Here is a 25,870-nt window from a genome sequence, read left to right on the forward strand (position 1 = left end):
GCCCCCCCCTTCCAAGTATGCCTTGTGTGTAAGATGTGTTCGTTATTCATATGAAAACTAACTGCAGCTGCTCACAGAGGACACTCTGCTGCATCAATTAATGTGCCATGATAAATATGAAATTTACATCCTTCACACCAATTTAGTTACAAAATAATTAATTTGATTCCAATGTTAAATTAAGTATGGCAAGGAGGTTTTAGATTAAAGTAAAGACAGGAGGCGAGGGGCGCGGGGGGGGGGGGAGAGACACACACAGACTGCAGCTTTGGAAAGCCTGGAGCGTATTTTGCACTGCACCTTGGAACAAACAGCTTCAACTAAAGAGTTAGTTAGCCTCTCTCTTTGATGGCTGAATTACCAAGTCAGAGTCTTCGGGGCCTCGTGAGGCTCAATGACAGAGAATATTGTAGTAGCTAGATGTAGGACACATAGAATTCAGACTTTTTGATCAAGTTGTAATAAACAGCTTTAATTAACTGGGCTTCCCAAGGGGATTAAAGAGAAATGAGGAGCTCGGTTTTTAAGAGTTGAACCTCTTGTCTCTGTTACGTGCATTCAGCCACAGTTTACAAACAGGATCCTCTGAGGGCTTGCTTCGGTGGAAGCTGAGCGGACAGTACAATTGATATATACTCTTGTTTGGATTCATATAGAAAGCTTCAGGCACCATCTGTGTTTGAGAGCAGTAATTAAACAGAAGACTTCCTTCTCCTGTTCCCTCCTTGCCTCCAGAGTACGTCTGTTGAATTGCAATGGAAAGACAAGAGATGGTTGAAAACGACAGTCTCCAATATCCATACGCATTCCTTCCTTTCTTTTTATATATATAAAAAAGCTATATTGGTACTCTGTTAAGAAACTGTAAATTAGTCTGAAGTATTTTTAGTAAGTTGGGTGGGGAGAAAAATGTTTACATTTCCCATACTGTTTCAGCAGGAATAGAAGCAAAGTCATATGAGATTGCTCAGTCAGTAGAGCATGAGACTCTTATCTGTGGGTCCTGAGTTTGAGCCCCACATTGGGCAAAAGACTCCTGTCTTGCAAGGAGTTGGAGAGATGGTCCTTATGGTCCTTTCCAACTCTACAATTCTATGATTCTATCAAAGACATCTCTTCCTTAGAAACAGAATCAAACTTTAGGCTCTTAACTGCAGAGGTATGTAAAAACCTTGATTCCATAAGCCCCCAAATTATTCTGTTTAGGAGAATAATTTTTGCCCTGCCAGCCCCTATACCCCAAAGCACCTCACTCTGGTGCATGAGAAGAAGAGAGGTGGAGAGTTTAGCATTTTCTTTCCATCTTGTGTAGGCCCAGTTTAGCAAACTCTGATATATTCACGTTTTAAGGTACAAAGATTGGAAGCAAATGGTTTATTTCAAAGCCAAAATTTTATATAAATCTTGGACCTTATATAAGCTTTCAGTTGCTACTCCTACACGAAAATATGCAAGATTTAAAGCAAACCCCTGCATCATATTTCAAGCTTTCTACTACATTTTGTTCATGCTACAATTCCAATCGATTGGTTCAAAAAGCATTAGTAATATAGAAATCAAATCATTCTGTTTGACTTTTTTTCATTCAGGCACCACAGACAAATGTTTAATTTGCCTTTCAGCTGTACCTCTGAAAAGAAATATTTATAAAACCTATCAGTCGCCCTCAGCTTATCCCAAGCTTGAAAAGATGTTAGAGTAAAAGGTCCCATATTAACTGAATTGAATTGGGTAAACTAATCTCCAATATCTTAAATCTTCACATGGCTTTTACAGAGCCTCTTTTCTCCATGGGTATTAATGCTGCTTCACAACTTCACAGAGGAAACAAAAACTTTAAATTTCATGAAAGATTTTCTGTATTGATTTCTTGAAAGTATCAAGTCTTTCATATCATGCCAAAGATTTGGGTTACCTATTTATTCATTTTGTAAAAGTTGCATTGCTATTTAAAAATATTAATAATATATTATATTCAGGAACATTATACAGTGGTACCTCGGGTTACGTTACCTTTGGGTAACATAATTTCGGGTTGCAAACATGGCAAACCCAGAAGTATATACTTCTGGGTTTCGCCGTGTGCGTGCACAGAAGCGGCACCTCTGGATAATGGACTTTTTGGGGTAAGTACAGACCCCCAGGACAATTTAAGTTCGTATCTGGAGGGTCCACTGTACAGCATTTCTGCATAAGTACTGGAACTATTTCATAACCTGGAAGATATGATGATGCTGATGCTGATGCTGATGCTGATGTCTGGGGGTTGTCTATATAATCTTTGGCAATCACTCATAGCCAAGTAAGTTGTCTTCCATGATTTTTTGGATATTGAGCGATAAGCCAAGCTTTCTGTAAGCTTCTGCGAAGATATTTAGGATGTTTGGCAGTCATCCTCTGAGTGTGCACACACTACATTGTAATCAGCATACTGAAGCTCTATGACGGAGTTATGATGACCTTACTCTTTGCTTTCAGCCTACTTAGATTAAAGAGCTTTCCGTCTGTTCAATATATGATTTCTACACCGGTGGGGAGTTTCCCTTTGACAATGTATAGGATTGTGACTATGAAGATAATAGAGTTCGGGTGATAACACATCCCTGTGTAACGCCTGGTCGCACTGTGAATGGTTCACTTTGAGAGCCATTGTTATGCTTAACCTGGAAGATATGATGATGATGATGATAATGATGCTGTTTGGGGTTGTTTATATAAGAAATACAAACAAAAAAAAAGACCAAAATTTGAAAGCTGCTTCATATCTTACATTATTATTCCATTGGAATGTAACAGCAGTCTTCATGAAATATTGAAATATATCCTAATTTTCCTTAATTGAGACATTCTGGAAAAACAGTTTAAGTATCTTTATAAAGTTAATTCAATGTATTTTAGTCATTGGATGATCAAGGGATATTCAGCAATTATTTTTAAAATGTGAGGTATCAAACACCTGCTTTTATACTTGAAAAATTGACTTAGACCTACTCTCAAAGTGCTATCTATTATCCCAAACTTGTGGGGGTTTCAACTGAAAAATCCATATCTATGATATCATTTAGAAACTCTCTCACAAACTCATCTCAGATTACATAGCCTGGCTTCTGCAGAGGGTATGAAATTGAGTTAACTTCCCCAATATTCATATCCTGGCATGCCAGCCCAAATGTCTGCTGAGACATCCACTTCCATTCTACGTATCTAAAATAGTTTCCTCAATGCCCTGTTCAAAATCACTCTTTGAAATGTTTCACACCAACTCTGAGCATAAGCAAATTTATTGTTGAAACTTGCAAGTCCCATGCTTCACAGTAAGTGCTACTTCATTCTGTTATCAAAATAAGACTATGATAACAGCTTAGTATCTTTCCACGGACAAGTGGCAAGTGACCTCTCACCTGGGTCCTGGCCAAGCATTTTTGCAACCTCATATTGACCCATCTCAGCCTCTGGTAGCACTTGGCCTTGACTTGATCTTGTGGCTTTGTAAGAAACACCTGACATCACTTTCTCTTCTAGCTTTTGTATCTCCTTACCCTGGCAATGATGTGGAAACCAAGCTCACTGTTTAATGCAGTCTTGGGAATAAGAAGATGGCTCTCCTGTTTGCTGTGTCCTTTCAGAGGTCTTCATAAGGCTGATGTAGAAAGGGAAACCCTATTTAAAGGGAATGAAAAAATTGTCCAGTAGCACCTTAGAGACCAACTAAGTTTGTTCTTGGTGTAAGCTTTCGTGTGCATGCACACTTCTTCAGATACACTGAAACAGAAGTCACCAGACCCTTATATAAAATGGGAGGGTGGGGTGAGGTTTTTCTCAGTAGAGTAGTAGGAGATGGGTGATTGACTCAATGGGCAAGGTAAACCTGTTGGCGACTGTTAACGACTGCAATTAGTCCTACAGGAAAAAGCAAGGGATAGTATGCATATGATTAGCATACCTGAATCTAGAACCATGGAAGGTACCACACTGAGCCGCATGAAATGGAAGTCCATCAACTCTACCTACCTGAACCTATTTAAAGGAGCCCATCTGACCCAAAAAGGGCAATTGTACTCAGCTAGATAGGTCCTTTTAAGATTGCTTTTTCCCCAGTGCCAAATGACTACAAAGCAAAGAATCTGTTTGTTTAATCCAGGGATAACCAATGTGGTACCCTCCAGATGATGGGCGGCAATTTTCATCAGCCCCTGCCAGTATGGTCAGTGGTAAGAGATTATGAATGTTATTGTTCAAGCATAGGCAAACTCGGCTCTCCAGCTGTTTTGGGACTACAACTCCCATCACCCCTAGCTAACAGGACTAGTGGTCAGGGATGATGGGAATTGTAGTCTCAAAACATCTGGAGGGTCGAGTTTGCCTATGCCTTTTGTAATTCAACAGCATCTGGAAGAAAGCTTGCCCTGGTTGAATCAGGGATATCAATGGGATAGCAAAAATGCCTACCTCACTACAGTGATATGGTGCTCCTTTCTGTGTGCTCTGCGCTGCTCCTGGTTTTTTTTTTTTTTTTTGTCATCCATCTCCCAGTAAATCCACCAAGGTCACAGCAACTTGGGGGCCTCACAGACGGTACTTTGCCAGGCCTCCCTAAAACCTGGCATCAGTCCTGGCATTGTTAAACCTGTTTAGGTAAAAAAAGATGCTATCTCTAGGAACACTGGCATTGCATCATTCTGTTATTCATTCTATGAGTTCTCTGAGGGTCAGACTCATAGAATCATAGAATTGCAGAGTTGGAAGGGACCCTGAGCATCATCTTCAGTCCAACCCCCTGCAATGCAGGAATATGCAGCTGTTCCATATGGGGATCAAACCTGCAACCTTGGTGTTACCAGCATCATGCCCTAACCAACTGTGCTACCCAGAATGGATTCAATTTACAAGAAAGGCGATTCTGGTTAAACATTAGGAAGAACTTTCTGACTGTAAGAGCTGTTCAGCACTGAAGCAGTGCCATCCCTCTATTGCAGGGATTTGAACTAGATGATCCTTGGGGTCCCTTTCTACAATTCTATTATTTTATCCTGTGATTTGATTTATTTGTGTGGGATTTTTTTTATTTAAAAAAAGCACTATCTTTCAAGGTGTACCAGCCCTTGAAGGATAAAAAAGGGGTAAAGGGGACCCCTGACCATTAGGTCCAGTCATGACCGACTCTGGGGTTGCGCGCTCATCTCGCTCTATAGGCCGAGGGTGCCGGCGTTTGTCCACAGACAGCTTCTGGGTCATGTGGCCAGCATGACTAAGCCGCTTCTGGCGAACCAGAGCAGCGCACAGAAATGCCATTTACCTTCCCGCCTGAGCGGTACCTATTTATCTACTTGCACTTTAACGTGCTTTCAAACTGCTAGGTTGGCAGAAGCAGGGACCGAACAGTGGGAGCTCACCTCGCCTCGGGGATTCAAACCGCCGACCTTCTGATCGGCAAATCCTAGGCCAGAGGTCAGCAACCCGCGGCTCCGGAGCCGCACGTGGCTCTTTTACACCTTTGCCGCGGCTCCGGGGCGGATACTAGCGAGGGGAGGAGGTGCATTGTGCGCCCCGACACTCCCCACTGTGGCGGGCGCTGTACTGGCTGTGACATCGCATGGGGGTGGTGCGTGCGTTAGTCACGCACCGTCCCCACGTCACCTTCCCGCCTGCCCGCCCGCTACATTGTAAGGGGCATGTACGCTGGTCACTGCATTGAAAGGGGGCATGTACGCTGGTCACTGCATTGAAAGGGGAGTGAAGAACACACACACACAAAATGGTAACTTGTTAATTTAACGTTTATTTCTATGAGGAGGAGTAATTCTGAGGGGTCAAACAAAGAAATAATAATAAAAAGTGACAAAAAAGTTATTTTTATAATGACGAGTTTTGCGGCTCCCAGTTTTTTTTTCTTCGGAAACGGGTCCAAGTGGATCTTTTTGTCTTAAAGGTTGCAGACCCCTGGCCTAGCCTCTGTGGTTTAACCCGCAGCGCCACCCGCGTCCCTAAACTATGAAAACAGTAAGTATAACGTGGTGTAGCCTGACTGGCTGTTTTCTGGGGCAATGAGCATTTCTTTTATTTCTGCTGTGATTTGTACTAAATATAATTAACTTTAACTAGGGATGGACTGAGTTTATTTATTTCCAATTTTCAATTCCTATCAAACAACCAATAAAGGGTAAATTCAAGTCAGATTCTTCACAGTATATTCTGTTCCCTGGAGATGATAAGCTCCTGATTATCTGACACTTATTTCCTAGCAAAGCAATCACTTCTGCATTTCCCCCCCAAAACAACTTTTAAAAAATTGCTTCCATTTGTTATTTAAAATACTATTTGTTTAAATAATTCCTAACACTCAGCTGCTAGCTCTGTGGCATAATTAGTGTTTAGCCCTTTGGTTAGCTTTGATTGTTATGTGCCTTTGTCCTGCAGAGAAATGTTTCTGCCTCTACTTTAGTATGCATGAACTAAAACTATGTTTCCACTTAATGAAAGAAGATGGAAAACTTTGAAGCAAATGGTTCCTATGCATTAAGCTCATTATTTATTCATCTGTTAGAGTATAATCCACTTCCCTTTATCTGAATTTTGTAAACCCCATCTCTTCAGTATGCATGAAAAGGTATGCCACCTGGAGAGTGTTGAAACACAATTAGTATATACGCACATGTAAGAAATACAGCCAAAATTAAATGTCTACAGATGCACATTTTAATCTGGGACTGGTCAGGCACAAATGAGCATGGACAAAAAGCTCATTCAGAACTCCCGGAGCCTCGTTTGACAATTTTCCCCACTTGAAAGAAATGTGGTTGTGGAATTTCTTCTATGCACACAATAAGACATTGCCTGTGGTGACTTCTAACTACATAGTCACAGCAATCCTATGAAGTAGAATCATGGAATCGCAGAGTTGAAAGGGACCCAAGAGTCATCTAGTCCAAATGCAGGAACTCAACTAAAGCATCCATAACAGATGGCCATCCAACCTCTGCATAAAAACCTACCCTTAAAGCCATCACGTGGTGGCTGTTACATGTAGATCAGTCCCTAGGCTCACTTCTTGGCTTGTGCCTACACCTGTAGGTACAAAATAACACTGCTGCCAAAGTTCCACCAATGCTGCACTTAAACCACAACAGAGCTACTTCTGCCTATCTTCTGTAAATTAAAACTACTACTTTATCCCTCCCACCATTTCTCCTAAAATGCCTTGCCTTCTTCTGTTTACTTACCAGGATGGAGCAGGGAAGGGGAAAATAATGGCCATCTCTCCTTTGTTTGGACATTCTAAAGGGGGAGAAATGTTGTGGCCCTTGGGACTGGTAGACTTACCAAGGGCTACAAGTCCTAAGAACCATTAGTTCTTTTCTCCTGGTTTGCTGTTCAGGAGCAAATTTCTTCTCTAATTTCACACTGCTTCTAGCCCCATTACTACTGGATCAGTAAGTAAAGGGGGAGTTTGTTTGGTGACTGAGGGGCTAATGAGGAGGTTGTTTTGAATGGCTTGGGAAAACAGCTTTTATTTACCTGCCCCAGGGGTGGAGTGAGCATTCCTGGCTCACTGAAAAACTTGGACCCAATTTGTGTGTTAGCGCTCTTCACCCTCCCCCCTCCTCCACCAATTAAAACAATTAAAGACAATGAGTCGGAAGAAACCCAACAACCTTAACCAACCTGAGGGTTTGGACTGGTTTACAAGGCCTCCTCCAGCAAAGCAGGGCAGCAAATTGTGGAAACAGAGCACATCACACAATCTGCCAATTTCCCCCCTGTTTTACTGACAAAGTTTCACTGATGATGTTAGGCGTCTCCTCCAGCCTTGCCTGTCTAAGGTTATTCTAATGTTCAATTTATATTTACGTTCTGTTTTTCAGAACAAACCATGATTTACTTCAGCATTTTGGATAGTCTGAAATCTTTTACGTTGTGCTGGTTCTCCTGGTTCATAAGTAATGTGGGGCTATATTGGCTTCTCAGTTGAAACAATGCATTCAAAGCCTTCCACAGCTTCTGTTGCCCTGTTGCCTGTGTGTACTCTTGTAGAATAGAATTATGTCTAATGAATATGGTAACAGCATGTTCTCTCCACATTTGTGGTTTGTAAGTATTTTTCTGGTACAGCTGCTCTTAATGTACCTCATAAGCCTGGTGTGAAGCAATATAAAATGGCTGGTGTTATTGCCATTACCGTTATTAACAGCTCACTTTTCTCTTCCTTTTCTCCTCCTTCAGCCTCTAATGGAAAGCAAAGCTGCACATACAAAACAAACCTTGAAGCAGTTGGATTTAACAACCTGTCTAATTGCCTGGTAAGATACTGCTTGACAACAAGATTTTAAAATGTATGCAGTACACACAATATTGCTTCTGTATCATTTTTCAAAAATCCAGTTCCAATCTGATCTACACAAATCAAATGTCAACAGTCTAGTTCAATGATTATTTATTATCTGACCTTCTTGTACTCTCAAGAAGATGTACCTTTGCCAGTCACATAACTGAGTCCATCTGTTTGCCTCTGCCTTCATAGGAGGTGAGCAAACCGGAGACCCTAAACATAATTCATGTCCATCCAATAGAAATAGAATGTCCCTTAACTGGCTGGCAACAAAATGTTTTGGGGACTGGGACTCCAGGAAAGAAGGCACATGAGGTTCCTAACTCAAAAAGGAATAAGATTTCCTTAATGCAGATACATGCCATATAGAATACACTACACCGTCATTTGATGGCAAAATTCACAGTAGACAAATTGCTGGAACATATGGACAGAACATATTTGCTCCTAATATATTTTGTTTAGCCTGAATGATTTCTTAGTCTTTCTGCTCCTATATACTTTCCTATTCTTACTATTTCTCCCAAAATGTAGATTTTGTAAATGTCAATATATGTTCTCCAAGTATTCTATTTAATAGATCTATATAGTTGCTCAATATTTCATGGCAAAATGTCACATTAGCATTAAACAATGCTGTGGATACACAATTATAAAGTTAAATATCTACCCTAAGACATGTGCAGTGGGGTGTACTGAATGCTAATCAAAAGCTATGACCTGTAGCATTATGCTGGGATTATGACCTTGGAAGCCATTCTACTGAAACAGGTTGAGTCAGCCATTATACTGGGATCAGCTACCAACAGCAGATGGTACAAAGCTACTGGGAGGAATTATGATCTTGGCCTAACCCAGCTAAAGTCAGGTGATGTACTGAAGCTGTTGGACAAGATAGAAATCCTCCGATTTCATTAGGACTCAGTTACAACTAACTTTAGCTAGAGCACAACCCAAATTAATACCTGCATCTGAATATGACTACCAAAAACCATTGCCTTTGGGGGAAGGACCATAGCTCAATACATTGCATCTAAGAGGTCCCAAGCCTCAGTTTTCTGTTGCTCCCCATGAAAGGATCTCAGCTTGTGGGGTTAGAAAGTCCCATGTTTGATCCTTGGAGAGTTCCTTTCAGACAGGCTACACAGTCCAACAGTCCAGCTTGTTATAAAACAGTTTCATATGTTCATGCACTTGAAGTGGTGTAAGGTGAGAGGAAACTTTTGCCAGTGGTATTTTCACTTTATTTGCATCACTAAATTTGCAAGACTTAGGCATGACGCCAGATGGAATTACCTTGATGCATTTCTGTCCACAATACCCAATATCTAATAAGTGTTAGCAGAAAACCTAGCATTGTGTATAAGCAAAGAAATGGTTTCACATATTGTGATATTCTGGCAGCACTGATGCATTTCAGTCTTAAAGGTTTTTGTTTGAATATAAGACCCATAAAAGTGGTTTGGGATATATGCTGCTCTGTTACTATATTAGTGATGTACAACTGACTCATCCAGGGTTAGAAGAAATATTGGTAACTGTAGTACTATATAATACCAGAACTCAAAATTTAGTATCAGCATGTTTGGTTGTTGCTTTTTTTGGTGTATCGGGGAACTGTGCATGTGGATTTATTTTATGTATGAGAAGTATCTAGCTCAGTGAAATCTGGCATCTGTGTCCTTGAGAATGAAGTTTTAAAACCAGTATTGAGTTGATCTCTGTTTCCCCCCCCCCCAATTAACTATATAGAAACAGATGTTAGGAGACCGCCTTGTACTTCTTTTTTTAGATGCTTGAAAGTGTTATCCCTTTTCAAGGAAAGTGTTTTTGAGACTTTTTCTTTTTTACAATCACTTTTATTTTTTCACACCAATCTTGAATATTTTTATATGTAGCTTTGTGATCAAACTCCAGAGTAAAGGTAAAGGGACCCCTGACCATTAAGTCCAGTCGCAGATGATTCTGGGGTTGCGGCGCTCATCTCGCTTTATTGGCTGAGGGAGCCGGCGTACAGCTTCCGGGTCATGTGGCCAGCATGACTAAGCCGCTTCTGGCGAACCAGAGCAGCGCATGGAAACGCCATTTACCTTCCCGCCAGAGCGGTACCTATTTATCTACTTGCACTTTGACGTGCTTTTGAACTGCTAGGTTAGCAGGAGCAGGGACCGAGCAACGGGAGCTCACCCTGTTGCGGGGATTCAAACTGCCAACCTTCTGATCAGCAAGTCCTAGGCTCTGTGGTTTAACCCACAGCGCCACCCACGTCTTGCATCCAAAAAAAATTTCATGTGATTCTTGCACAGACATACTTACCTAGCAGGATAGATACAGTTATCACATATTTAGGTTACTATAACTAAGGACACAACTCCCAGTTGCAGCAAGGGCAGACTTTAGATTTTCTAATTTTAGCAACACCTTGTGAGAGGCCCAAATTTGGTGCCTCGCTCCACCTCATCTTCAATTCTGCTCAAGTCAGTATACTATGTCATAGTTGCGATGCCTTGCAGTGCCCCCTAGGCTGGGACCACCTCTGATTGCAGTTTCTCTCTTTATCATCTTTCCAATCTTAAAATCAGTTCTTCACATTTCTACAGCAATTTGAAATATATGGATAATTACATATATTTGTCAGCATTCATATGCATCTTCTTGTGTTATTTTCGCATGTGCGCATGTGTGTGCACATGGCACATTTATGTCAGCATTGGCTAAAGGACAGCATCGCAAGATTCAAAGAAGTATGGATTTTGAAGGATAGCTGTATATAGGTGCACGTATTGGTCACAGCATGTAAATAAGGTGGTTTCTCATTAAAATTTGAGCAAAAATGACTTCCCTCCCAATTCTAGCAGATACCAATAATGGAATTTTGTGAGAAGATTTATAGAAAGGTTTAGAAATCCAGTCCTGAATATATTCAATATTTAGTTTTGAAAGTGTGTGATTCATTTTTAAATCATTAGCTGGGTATTTTTTAATGTCTAATTATAACTATATGAGATAATCAGTCACCCCCTTTGAAGTAAATGGAATTGTGCCTTGTTTCTGAACAAAGCCAGTACAAATACCACTGTATTGTTTTATATTTACCAAGTGTAGAATACCAGTAATTTGGAAAGAAATGTAAGTGCTATTTAGGAATAATAACATTGTTACCCACCTTGCCCTCCCTAAATGGTGCCTCTGGGCATCTTTGAAGGAGAGTGATCAGATTCCTATTATCAACCACTAACAGACACAGGAAATTGAAATTTTATAGTAAATGTAGAGTAATTTAGTTAAGGACTTTCTGTTCATAGAGGCCACTGGATCACAGAGCCCTTAAATAATTTATTTCATCTTTAGCTAATCAATTCAATTGTGCATGCCTGTTGATAATAGGAGTCTTAGCAACCTTTTCCAAAAACACCCAGAGGCACCATTTAGGGAGGGCAAGGTGAGCACCAATGGGAAATATTGTACACTTGCGCAGTCATTTCCCTTTGTATACACTATGTGTTTCCCTTGTGTAGAAGATAATAGGAAATTATTGTGGGCGCCAGAATCATTGCATGCATTTAAAGCCCCTGGATCACAGCCAATGAATCTTATACACAAAAGAATTTCCCATTATCTTCTACACAAGGGAAACACATAATATATCTACTGGGAAATGCCTGTGCATGTACAAAATGTTTACCTCTCTCATATAAGGAAAGGAGATTTTTCCATGTGTGAGGGATTCAGCACATGCAACTAAAGGGCTTTGTGGGCCCTGTGCTTTGGCCAGTGGTTTTAGTGTCTACATAACGTGCGGGAAACAAATTAAAATATATAATGGGGATTCTAATTGTTAAGGCCTATTGATGTGGACAAACTGCTTGAAGGGATCCAGCTAACCACTTGTCCTCTTGAACCTTGCTCACAGTGGGTCTCAAGAGTGAGCCGGAAGGGGTCAACTGGTTGAGTCTAGTGAGTTGTAAATGTCTTGTTGTGGGAGGGAACTGGTACCATTGACCCTTAAAGAGGTGGCTGTGCACTGTCTCCCTGAACTCTGTAGTTTTAAAACATATATTAGCTAGTTCCTCTCCCTTCTTAGGCAAGATGCTCAAGATGGCGGTGGCAGGTATACTCAAGCTTTTTCAGTCCAGGTTTTGTTTCCTGTTTTCATTGGAATTCTCCAATATCTCTAACTATATGAAACGCACACTGGGACTGCACGGTGAAAGGCTAAAAATGTGCATAATTTGATTGACGAAATTTATTAAACAGTGTATTTTCCCATTCTGTCAACCCATACTAACTCAGAAATGAGCCCCCCCACCCCAAGCTAGGGATATTCTGACAAGCAAAAGTTAATCGCCTGATTAAATGCTCATGAACAGGGTGAGCAGGGCTCCATCCTGTGAGCAACATCAACCACTGCTTCTGTCTTTCCCTCCTGTTTTCAAGCCCAAACCTATTTATGAGGAATGAGCATGATGTGAAAAGTAGAAAACAACTCCAAACATGAATTATATCTAACTTTATAACTATATTAGGGTTTTGCTTTTTGTTTTAATTCTAAGCTTAAACAATTGAGACAGTTAAAGCATATGTAGCTGTAGTATGAAACTTGATGAAAACTTAGCGGGACTTTTTTATTTGAGCAGAGTATTTTTCTTTTAAAGCTGTTGTAACTTTTTATTTTGTTTCATGCAAGCCAATTTCATAAGGGCACCTATCTTTGCTTTCTCTTTATTACCACCTTGATCTGACCACACTGTTCTGTTCTCATGGATGAAACAAACTCTATGAGGCAAACCTGTCCTGAAAAATATTATCTTCAAAAGGTTGAGTCATCTGTTTGATGTACCATTTTATAAACCATTAAACCATGTCCAAACTATAGGTCTTTCAGGAACATAATAAGGAGACTGTGAAAACAAAGTCTAATAATAATGAACCTTTAACAATACAGTTGTGCAATGTTGGAACCTGTTGATTAGCAAATAGTCAACTTGAGGTTTGATGTCTGTGTATTAAAAAAAATGTGTCGGTGCTGAAAGCAGGAAGATTATTTTAGGAGATTTTAAAGTGTGTGTGTGTGTGTGAGAGAGAGAGAGAGAGAGAGAGAGAGAGAGAGAGAGAGAGAGAGAGTTATTATGTCTCTATCAGCTCCTCAGATTGATGCCTACAATAATATTCAAACAAAACAAATTATAGGCATAATTATTAGTATGGATGGTATTAATATGGATGGCAAACACTGCAAATAAATTCTAAGGAAAAATGCAAACACCTGGAATTTCTGGACTCTGAAAAATATCGCAAAATAGATAAATTAATAGAATCCATGGGCCCTGACCTGATTTTGGTGTAATAAGTGTTTATGGAATGGGTCATAAATAGAATATGGTAAACACTCAAATCCCATAGCATTGGTACAGCTATGCATGTGCATTGGTACCTGTGTCTGCCTTCTATTAGCTTCCTGTTTTAACTGTTTTATTTTTTATGTTGTTTTAATGGGCTTGTTTATTGTACGTTTGAATTATTGGTTTTTGTTTTAATGCTTTGTCGAAGTGGCCTAATACTGTATTTCAATTAGGTGTGGTCGTATTTTTGTAACAGGTGTTATATCTGTAAACCACTTAGAAACCATTTTAGTAATAAGTAGTAAGAGTAGCAGCAGCACCAATAATAATAATAATAAACCTGGCTGCTTGTGTTGGTGTTGAACACCACCCAGACCTGATTGGGCTTTGCAAGGAGATGGAGATTTAATTGTGGAGAGGACTGAGGAGAGATCGGATTATGAAACCTACCTCTTTAAGTGGGATAGTGGTTCTTAAATAAAACCACAGAAAAATTAAAAGGTATTTGAATCAGTTGAATCAGTAGTTCTACCCAAAGTGGTACACCACTACTGAATTGTCACTTTCCCAGCTGTGGCAACACTGCTTCTTTCTGGGACTGGAATGGGGCAGGGCAGCAACGAGGGCAAGGGAAGCATTGGAATTGGCAGTGGCAATAGGCACAGAGTATGTACAGGAGTTGGGAGGGCACTTCAGTGGTGGTGCCATACCTCATACACTATGACTGATTTGGATGAAACATTGTGTGAGGTAAGGGATAGGCTTGTCCACCCAGTTTCAGGGGAAAGTTTACCCAATATTGTGGTAGTGCCAGGAAGTGTAATTCTTTAGCTTTCCCAATAGCAATGAATAATAGCATTTTACATCTAATATGTAAAAATAAAGGGATGTTTTCAGAGTTACTGCTTGAGTAGAGAATAAACTTGCCCACCATCCTTCATGACTCTAGTTTCTTTGACGAAGCAGACTTTAGCCATCCTTTAACAACCTTGCTGGATGTCATTCACCCATCCCATATTTTCTTTCATTTTCAGTCCAGCCTTTTTCTAGCTGCATAATTCTCATTTCTTGTACATTCTAGAATGTGACACTAAAATATGATGAAGTCCATGAGATTGGCTTTTATGATACAGGACGTATGATGTCAATATAATAGAAAAGGCCTCAGTCAAATCGTACAACCAGTCATTAGTCCTTGGGTTGGCTGTGGCTTCTAGGATAAGAGTGCATTTGGTGGGCTAATGTGACAGCTGTAGCCTTTTAATAATTCTCAGCATCCCCTGCAGTCATGTAAAAGACTGTGTATAACCTCTAGGATGATCATTTACTGCAGATCTCTCCTGCCATTTCTGTAACAGCTTGACCCACATGATCGATGATGTAGTAGCTTAAAAACAGACAGGCTCAAAGCCAGCTAAATAATAATTCTAGAGTAATAACACAGGAGAGGAAGGTTGGTTCCATCGTTCATGCCATAGCACAGCATATTCTGTCATAAAAGTGATGGGGCTATAGACCAAATTGTCTTTTTGGAAAAAAGTCAATGGAGAAATATCACTCATGGGGCTTTGGAAGAGACAGCTGATGTTTCCTCTAAATGGTGTGTCAAAGGCTATTTGTGGTACAACATGGCGCTAGACATTTGGTAGGCATTCCCTGTATTAAGCAAATCTGATGGAAAGTCAATATTTATTGGCTTAATTCAGTATGTTGCATTACTTTATTAAGGTCTGCTTCATTTCTCATGCTCCAGGTTTGACATTCTACCGCCAAATCAGGAGTCTAGGAGAAATCCCTCTTTCCTGAAAATAGGTACTTATAATATCAATGTCTTCAGCTGAACTGGCCTTCCTTCCTGCACAGACTTCACAGTGGTCCCTCCATCTGCTGTATAGAACTCTGCAGCTGAGGGATCAGGGCTGGATTGCATTGAGTGCCAAGTGCCTCATGGCACTCTGATGGAGACCATATCACAACAACTAGTCTGTGACTGAGATATTAGAGCTGATCCAAATCTGTATTGGGGTTCCATCAGGCCATTGTGACAAAGGTTGGTATTAATGAGAGGGTAATCTTGATGTCTTATTAGCATGTAAGACATTCACTGGTTATGGTGATTTGGACCTGACATTTTGTTTTAATTTTCCTAAAAGTTTTGTTTTGATATGATATGGAAACATGGCCATAGAATATTGTTTCTGCAGCTATCTTGGAATGATTATTTCTGTTTTCTTGAAAATAAGGATTGGAACATATCTGCATTTTGCATGGCCATACAGCTGAAAGCACTATGTAGAGAGCCATTTACTTGATGGCTAAAGTGCAGATCAGTGGTGCTGGTGTTTCATAAAAGTAGTTTTTCTTTTCCTTTTTCTTTCTATTTTTTGCAATCAATGCATTGTAAATTAAATGGATGGTATCAACTAAATTTTACGCAGAGTAGACACATTTAAATTAATCAACATTTCTAAGTTAGGTCTATTAATTTCAGTGGGTGTTCTCTGAGTAGCTGAATACCACCCAGCTTTATTTTATTTTTACAATCCACTAACTAAAAGAGACAAACACCTTAGTTCAAATATATAAGAAGCATATACCACAATTTGCAGTCAAATCAAGTTATGAAGAAAGCATGAAATTCAGATCTGACATACTTTTAAAACCTAAGCAGACGGCACACTTAGCAAACCCTCACCATGATCAACTCCTGCTCAGAAACCTATGTCCCTACTGTGGACATGTGGATCCAGAATTGGCTTCCACAGTCACTTACAGACTCACTGCTAAGACCACGTTCATGGAAGACAATCTTACTCAGCTACGAGTGATCGCCAAAGAGAGAGATTCGGAACTGGCAAGAGGGACAGAAGCAGGTTGATAATTTTAGATTTACTGTGATATTTTCCATCCTCATAAATATATTTCTAAATTCTGTCCTAGTGTGGGGTAGGACAGAGGAAAGGAGACCTTAGGATCATTTAAATCACAGCCACTTCCTATACTTCTGCAATGTCCCCTTTTTAGCCCAGCTCACATTGGGCTTTGGTGCAGTTAAAGATTGAGGTTCTGGTGTCAAAGCTACCTCTCGGATGATGTAACTCCCGTATTCATTGATGGAGGTTGCTTACATGTCCAATGGCTTCTGGTACCCTTTCCCAAGGACCATAAAACTGCGCCCTAAAATCCTCTCAAAGTGCTATATTTTGTGAACACAGACTTTTGCAGACTGATTTCAAAAGAGTGGCTTGATTTGTAGGCATCTGTTGTGACCAGACCAGTACAGACTTTGATTGACATAAATAATAATAATACAGTGGTGCCCCGCAAGACGAATGCCTCGCAAGACAAAAAACTCGCTAGACGAAAGGCTTTTCCATTTTTTGAGCTGCTTCGCAAGACGAAAATGTCTTGCAAGTTTGTTTCCTTTTTCTTAACATCGTTAATACAGTTGCGACTTGACTTTGAGGAGCAACTCATAGAACGCAGTGTACATAGTAGCCTTTTTTGAGGTTTTTGAAGACTTTGGTGATTTTTGAAGCTTTTCCAAAACTTCTTTTGCAGCCATTTGGTAAGTTAAGCTTTTAAAACTTTTTTGGGGGGTTTTGGATTTTGGGTTGGGGTGTTTGGAATTCAAGGACTTGGTGTTGGGGAGGGGTTTGCAAGAATCTGGAAGCTTGTGTGTGTTTTTTTCTGCATTTTTATGATTTTCTGTGACCATTGGGGCACTCTGCTGTTTTTTAAAAAAAATTCCGGATTTGAATTTCTGTGTGCTGGGTGGCTGGGGGAACAGTTGGGGAGGGGTTTGCAAGAATCTGGAAGCGTGTGTGTTTTTTTCCTGCATTTTTATGATTCTCTGTGACCATTGGGCAACTCTGCTGTTTTTTTAAAAAAATTCTGGGTTTGAATTTTGAAATGCTCTTTACAGTATGTGTGACTTTAAAGAGCACTTAATAAACTCTTGTTGTACCAAATTTGGCTTTGTTTGGACTTTTTTTGACCATAGGAACGCATTAATTGATTTTCAATGCATTCCTATGGGATTTCGTGCTTCGCAAGACGAAAAATTCGCTAGACGGAAAAATTCGCGGAACGAATGAATTTCGTCTTGTGAGGCACCACTGTGATAATAAACAAGTTTCATGATTTGTTTAATGCATTAAACAAATGCTAGCTACACTATGCAAACCTCCAATATTTTTATTCACATTCATGCTTCAGTCTCTGCGCAGTATTTATTATGCATTTTGAGACTACTGTGGACTACAAAATCCATGATTTAGTGTTACGGTGATCAAAGTACATCTACATGGAAATATTCAGGGCCTTCATAATATCAAAAATAGCAACTGTGGCAGCATAAATGGAAGCAGCTGAAATCTAATGGCGCTTGCAGATATTCTGCAGAAATCTATACCCCTGGAGAAGGTTTAATGGCAGAATTCCATATATTTGTGATCTTAATTAATATGCATAGTAGCTGAGCTCTTCCTATGTGGTTGTAAACTGAATAATCATCCAAGCCATAATTTACTTTAGAAAACAGTGCAGAAAATATGCTGTAGCACTGTAATTAGAAACTAAGAAACTAAGCATTTAAGATTTAAGCAACATTAAAAGAGATCTGATGCCTCATCTGCTGGTATAAATCAATCTTCTATAAAATATCATAATTGATTTCATGATACAATGTTATCTGCCTGCAGTGACATTTACAAGCATGCATTAAGAATGAATTCATCTCTTACTAGTATGCTTATATGTGTCAATATTTGTCAGGTTTTTTTTACTATTAAGTGCTTCTACAAATGTCCGGTTGGTCTTCTTTCAGTTAAAATGACCTTGGTAAATATCTGCACATGTGTTTCCTGGAGTATTTTTGTTAATTGGGCAAAACAAAATCAGCTGTGTAATTGATAATGGTAAAGAAATTAACTGTACATTAAACTAGAGTACCAGAAAGATTAATCTACTGATGAGGCAATTATTTGGGAATTCACATAATCAATAAGTATTTAGAAAGAATGTGAACATTTTCTATTACAAGATAAATCTATGAAAATGGTGTAGGAAATCAATAAACTATTGTCTTGTGTTGAATGAGAACTATAATTTGTCATGTTCCCACATTATTAGATCTATTGTCCAAATGTCCGTTGAAACCTGCCAGTGAAAGTTTATTATACAACTTTGTCCTAAAAAACCCCCCCCCACCTACATAGGGGCCTTCTGAGGAATGAGACAATTTCCCACTTCGATTTGTTTATCGTTCTTTGGTTTTGCTGTGCCTCAAAGTCTGGTTTAAATAGGAGAATTTCTCAAGCTAATTTTGGCATTGGAGCATTTACAGCAGAATACAATGTTGGATGAGTCTCCTGAACTACTGGAACTTCCTGGTCTGCAAAACATGCTATGGAAGAGCTACTTCATAATGTCTTCCACTGAGCTTTAATTGAAACATGGAAAGCTGTTTCAATTAAAGCTCAGTGGAAGACATTATGAGGTAACTCCTTCCATGGGCTCTTTTGCACACCCAGTAGGGCAGGCAGGTGTCGGTGATTTTTTTTATAGAAAGGAAAACACAAACCACACATCTCACAGCGATAAGATGAACTTCACCTTGCACCCACCAAAATTCTAAACAAATTCTGAAGTTCCCTGCAAATAAAACAGAAAAACAGGAGGCAATTGGGTGGGAGAAGATGACTTTTGAGAAATTGGAGGACTAGCAAAGACAGTGATGAAATAGGTTGAACGATGGTCTGACTTGGTTTGAGTAAGCCTTAAATAAGCCATAACGAATAGTCATAAGAATTGCTATCATCATATGTAATGCTAAATGTACCTTAGCTTGGTTTCACTGGGGTTGCAGTTTATCAAGAAATAATAAATAATAAAAAAACAGCAGTGAAAGAAAAACAATTTGGTGTAGGTCTATCTTTGCAAAACTGGCTTGCACGAACACTACAAAAATGCAGGATCAGGATTTATATAGATGACTTAGGGCAAAGCAAAGGTGAAGAAGAAACAACGGTAGAAAAGCTCAATGGGGCTGATGTTTACTGCTGCAGGAGGTCAAAACCTCTGAAGGCAAGGCATTCAAAAGCTGCTCTAAAGATCAGTCAAAATGCAGGCAGGGGAATCTGGAAAGGACAAGGCAAGAGGAAGACATAGCCATCCTGAGCAAGTAAGTGCACCTGTGAGGCTTTTTTGAATCCCATTGTGGCTCATTAAGTAAGTAACACACTGAAGCAGACAAAGAGAAGGATGTGTAGGATAACTTCCACAGTGCAACTTTCAGCATCTGAACTTCAAGAAAGCAAATACCTTCCTGATAATAAACGAAGGGATTTCCCCCCGCCCCAAAGCTGGGATCTGGATCCTAAAAAGCACTTAAGTGATTTCTGTTCATCTACACAATTCATCCTTTGTTTAAAGTATCACTTTGTCATTCAAACAATACAATACTTTTTATACATGGAGAATTGAGCAATGAAATTAGTGAGTATTTTAGCGAAGTTAAACAAATTGTCACCTTTATCAATGTAATACAAAGACAGCCTTCAATCACCACTTACCTACGGATTTTTGATGACACATTCTGGGGAAAAAATACATTTAAAAGTTTATATTAAAATAAACTTGAATGAGTCAGCATAACGTAGCTAGATGGTCTTGCCTACAATGGTGATAATGTTCTTCTGCACACAACAGGTCCTTCATAAATTCATTTATTTATGAATAGTATATCCATTGCGATAAAAAGTAGAAATCCTACTATTTTTCCAGAACTCCATAATGGTGAGAAAATATGTAGATTTTTTCACCATGCTCTTAGAAGAATATCAAATAGCCCCTTCTTTTCATAAAAGATTACAGCCATAATTGCTTAAAGTACTTAACTGTTTGAAGCAAGTGATAAAATAAAATAAAATAATAATAATCAATAAGGATGCAGTCAATAATTGTTAGTAGGGATGCAGTCCTGAAAAGTTTTCCCACTGAGCTAACACACACAGGCACATAGCTTGAGGAACCCCAACTCTATTCTTGATGGTTTGTGGCATCACAACCATTCTATTAAGTTTTTATTTTTTTATTGTTTTAAAGACACTGGGGTTGACAGTGTGGAAACACATGAATTACAGGTTCCATAAAAAGTCACTGCATTTGAACTTGTTCCATGACCAGGCCTAAATTCAGTTTGGATTGGGGCTAAATAATCAGTATCATCTAAGAATGCCAGCATCCCCACCCTGCAATGATCCTCTCCACTACCAGTGTTTGTAACTAGTTAGTCCAAGGTAATTGATCCAAGTTCAGCTTTTATAGGAATGGTTGTACCACTGCCATTTTCAAGGTGGCAGGGACCACCGCCTCATGCAATGAAATCTTAACCAGATTCTTGACCTAACCAGTCAAACTTTCTCTGCTTCATTTAATAAGCCAAGAGGGACAGAAGTCAAGAGAGCACATGGTTGGCCATAGCATGGCAAGCATTTTATCAGACTGTATAAACTCAAGCGTAATCCTACACCATTTCACATGCTATGACATTGGACACTTTAGTCAGGACTGCAACTGCAGAATCAAGACCTCTCCAAAGTCGAGCAACTTTGATTTGGTGGTTATTTAAATATTTATAAACTACCCTTTGGTAGAAAATATAACGAAGGTGCAGAACAGAGAAACATCAAAACAGAGTAAAAAAATCAATAAAATAGTAAAAAAGGAAAACTGGGTTCCAATGTACAGTTTTTAAAAGACATTTAAAAGAAAACAGGGATGACTCCTGCTGAACTTCAGTTGGCAAAGAGTTCCCTAAATCAGGCATAGGCAAACTCGGCCCTCCAGATGTTTTTGGCCTGCAACTCCCATGATCCCTAGCTAGCAGGACCAGTGGTCGGGGATAATGGGAACTGTAGTCCCAAAACATCTGGAAGGCTGAGTTTGCCTATGCCTGCCCTAACGGCTTGGTCCCTGGTGAAGGTTGACTGAATCTCAGAGACATAAGTGGCCACCCAAAATGTGCAGTCAACTGGTCACAGTCAGTCTTCAAGGGCTCCAACAGTCCCACCCCATAGTGGGAATCAGCAGCCTCTGGAGAACTTGTAGAAACTCCACCAGTAAGTTGTTTGAAGATGCAATGCAGGCTGCAACATGCGCTTTCTTCACTGCTTGCAGTGCTACATGGTAGGCATGATAATGCACACTATGCAGCCTCAGAGTGAGAGATGCACACTTCACCTAGTCATTTTATCTAATCATATTTTAGTGGAATTCTTCTTGCAACTTTACCTGCATCTTCTGTGCACTTGAACTTGACTGCCCTAAGATTGCCTAGGATTAAGTTGACCTTGATTGATACAATGAAACGTTTTAAACCACCGCTTTTCAAAAATATAAATGATGGCTGTTTCTCCATCAGACAAAAATGGGGGGGGGGGCACTTATTGTTTTAGAACAATTACTCTTAAGGACCTCCAGTTTCACTGTTGAAAATCTACAGTGATGTTAAATAAATGTACAAGATGTTAAATAAAATTGCCTATAAAATATTGACGTGCACATTAAGTGATTGCAAAATTGTATTCTGGCATGGCTCTTTTGAACAATATTTCACATCTGTACAATATATTAAAGCACTGAATTCAATTTGTCAATATAAAAGCACACGACATCAGGCCTTCTGCAGTAACTATGCAAGTCCTGCATAGTTTGTAATTAGCAAGAATGAGGTTGCGCTCTCTTCCAGTTCTTTGAACTTCTGTCCCCTTCTTAACATCTACATTTTGTTTTGTTCCACAGACCCTTGCTATAGGATATATGTCCCATCTGTTTTCATTGAATCATCCACTCACCTATTTTTATCTGTTTCTTTTTTAGAAAAATGTTTTATTCCACCTTCCCATGATTGCTCACATTATTTGAAAGCATATATACAAAACAAGTATAAAGTAATAACACATACAAGTGCAAGAATACAATCAACCTAAAAACAAATGGGCTTGAGATAGGTCCCTGTATGTTCAGGAGGGAGAATGTGAACCCAGCTCTTGTGTAGTTGCCTCGTAAAAATGAAGGCAACCACCGATAAGTCCATATCCCTTACAGGTGGTAAATGTCGCTTTCTGAATAGAGAAGACCTGTAGCAGGTCCATAGAAGATTATCTGCGTCCCCAGTTTTGGGGGTGTTCATTTTTAAGTCCTAGAGGAGGAAACAATCAATGTGTAAAACAGATGCCAAAGTTACCATTACAATCCTATTAGAATCAGATGAATAACTAAATTGCTAAGCCCCAATGCAGCCCAAATAAGAAAGCTCTTACATCACTGTGAGAGAGACTGAGGAGAAATGCTGATGGTGCCAAAGCCTTCATATGAAGGTGAAGCTTCATGACAAGGAAGGAGCAGGCGTAGGATGGGGCCGAATGCAGTGTCATGAGGAAAGCTGCAGCTCTGCAGCAGAAGACGAGGGCGTTGCTTGTATTTATTTACATTTGTAAGTCACCTCATAAAATAATTTCTACAGGTGATGTACAGAAAACCACATGTAAATCAAGGTTAAAAATGCAATAAATTACAGTTGATTCAACATTTAATCCAACACCAAGATCAAAGAATAATAAAAAGTAAATGTTGGACACAGTAAACAAGAGACTTAATACACACAGAGGCACTCGGAACTAAAACCACCTCACTCGAGCTAAAACCACCCATTCAGCATTATGTGGCAGTGACTAATATTTAAATAGTATTAAAAGATGTTAAAACTGGCTTGAGGTCTTTGCCCCTGGGATAGTCACCTTCTTCCATTCAGTGGTTCATGTGAGCCTGAGGGATATTTTGTGTAGGAACAGAGGGATCTGTCAATGTAGGTTTCTCTCAGTTTCTCATTTTTCCTATCTTAAATTACAGTTCCCCCCACATACACATTTTAATGTGCATTTCTCCTAAATACACATTCTTGTGCAGTATTACCAAATATATATATATATTTGAGGTTGTCCAAAATATTACCTGCGGAGCACTGAAGAGTTCTTGATAGATAGATTGATAAAGTACAGCAGCAGAGAGTTGTCGTGGGGTTTTTTAACTCAAAAGTTTCATGTACAAAACAAACAGAAACCCTATATTGATCTGCATTAAAAAGAACAGACAGAGAATAAAAACATCAAGAGCTCTACAGAAAGCATTCTGGACAACCTAACTTTGTGGAGGACGCAAAGAGAACTGGTGTGAAGCTTGAAATGTCTTTTTAAAAATATGCAAGCGATAATTTACATCATTTGCCAACCTCTTAATTGTTACAAGATAAGAAAGGCTCCCTCGGCCTGTAAAGCGAGATGAGCATCACACCCCCAGAGTCATCTGCGACTGGACTTAACTGTCAGGGGTCCTTTACCTTTTTAAGAAAGAACAAGAAGCAAATCTCTTATGGAGGAAAGAAACCCCTTTCAACTTCTTCCACATAAAGCCTCTGGACCTATTCGGTAGGCTTAATCCACATGGAGCTGCCCTTGTGCCTGTAAATTTTGGCCCAAAGTGGGGAAATTCTATAGACATTTTTGGATTCCCCATTATATAGTGAATGAAGAAAACAAATCCTAATTTTATACAGAACCGTTTGGACCCATAACTACAGACTGAAATGGAAAAAGTACAGGGCAACTCAGAACCAATTTTTTAAAGGCACAGATGCAGACAAAGTAAATCTTGGGGGCCCTGCACACCCTTAGCTATCAGCACCCCCACTTCTTCTACTGTCTCCTGGCACCCAAAGGTAAGCTGGGAATTTCTGTTCCCCATGCAGTGCTGAGGCTTCTACCGAGCAAGTTCATTATTCCCTATTAATGAAGCTTCCTTACAACTCAAAAATAGAGTGATAGTTCAGAGGCAATAAAATACCAAGGTTGTCCCAATAAGTATTTAATACTTTTGGAAAAGAATCTGTTTGAGACCAATTGTGACAAGAAGGTCAAGGGAGGAGTAAAAAGAGCTGCTACTGTGGTTTTAAGTATGACATGTTTTATGGATGACCCCGCAGTCTACTCACAAGTGTAGCTGAACTTCAGCTAAAGCTTTAGCATCAGTGTTCATTAAAATGGTAATAAAACTGTTTGCTCTCTTCATCCCATCTCAAAGCCCACAGCATTCTGGAAATATTTACACATGCCATATGGCCACACAGAGTATTATAAATTTTCACTGGAGAGGTTTTAGAATTCTAAGTTCTGTTCCCTTCAAAATGCCAGAGGAATCACAAATGCCTTAAATAACCCAAACATTTACCTTATCTATGTATTTCTGTTTTATACCTCATTCTCCTTTCCTCTCCTTCATGTTTTGATTAAGATCTGTACTGTAAGTTCTCCACCAACTCTTGTGAATCACTTCCTCCAGTAGTGGAACTGTTCCCTCTCTCCCAGACTACTGTCAAGAGTCCTGGGATTTCTCACTATTTCAATGATTTTTTAAGCTGTTGTTGCTGGCTCAAGGTTAGTTGTTTCTTAAAATGTGCCTACAACATCTCTTAGTCTTCTCTCTATGAGGTCCCATTGAAGAGGGGAAGGTAGCCAGTGTCATGGGTTTCTTCATTGTTTTAGCCTTGGCAGGTCCTGACTCTGTCGGGTGCTATTTTTCCCTCTAAGTTTAGCTGTCTTCAGACATTCAGAAGAAAGCATGAGGGTTGAACTTGGGACATGCACAATTCCCCCACTCCAATGTTTCTGTGTGCACTGCCCTGTCCCCTCAGCTCCTGATGTCTGCAAGGAGATTCCAGTTGTTCAGCTGAATGTGTTTAGAATCCTCCTTTCACTCTGAATGCAGAGAGGATTCTAATGGTCTTCATCTGAACCTGGCTAGAATCCCCCTTCCCAAGACTTCCACAATGAATGCACGAAGGTCAGAAGTGGAGCATATTGGTTTTGGGATCAAATAAGGCCACAACTTTATTGGTTATGGATGCGTTCTCCCCCCCCCCAGCGGTCCCTATTGGAGGAGTGGTATGATCCTAGCCCCCGTCTGGGCATTGGACAAGAGCCACTCCTCCCAGATCCTTTTAACAGGATACCCTTACCTGTGGAGGGGCAGGCAGAGACTACAACCTCCCCTCCAACCAAGACTTGTTGTTTAGTCGTTTAGTCGTGTTTGACTCTTCGTGACCCCATGGACCACAGCACGCCAGGCACTCCTGTCTTCCACT

At 39.8% G+C, this 25,870-nt stretch overlaps 1 long non-coding RNA gene across 2 annotated transcripts; it reads right to left on the reverse strand.

Annotated features, from left to right (window-relative positions):
• Window positions 1–549: 549 nt before the first annotated feature.
• LOC308476095 lies at window positions 550–25,439 on the reverse strand. 2 transcript variants are annotated; one of them, XR_013985710.1, is made up of 5 exons: window positions 24,958–25,439; window positions 23,686–23,805; window positions 4,450–4,627; window positions 3,540–3,660; window positions 550–742 (listed from the first exon to the last, which is right to left on the reverse strand). It is a non-coding gene; the product is annotated as an uncharacterized lncRNA (long non-coding RNA). The 2 variants fall into 2 exon arrangements; XR_013985709.1 differs by lacking the exon at window positions 23,686–23,805.
• Between the last annotated feature and the right edge of the window lie 431 nt (window positions 25,440–25,870).

The sequence above is a fragment of the Podarcis pityusensis genome (genome assembly GCF_964106645.2).
Source record: "Podarcis pityusensis genome assembly, chromosome: 4".
Classification (NCBI taxonomy): domain Eukaryota; kingdom Metazoa; phylum Chordata; class Lepidosauria; order Squamata; family Lacertidae; genus Podarcis; species Podarcis pityusensis.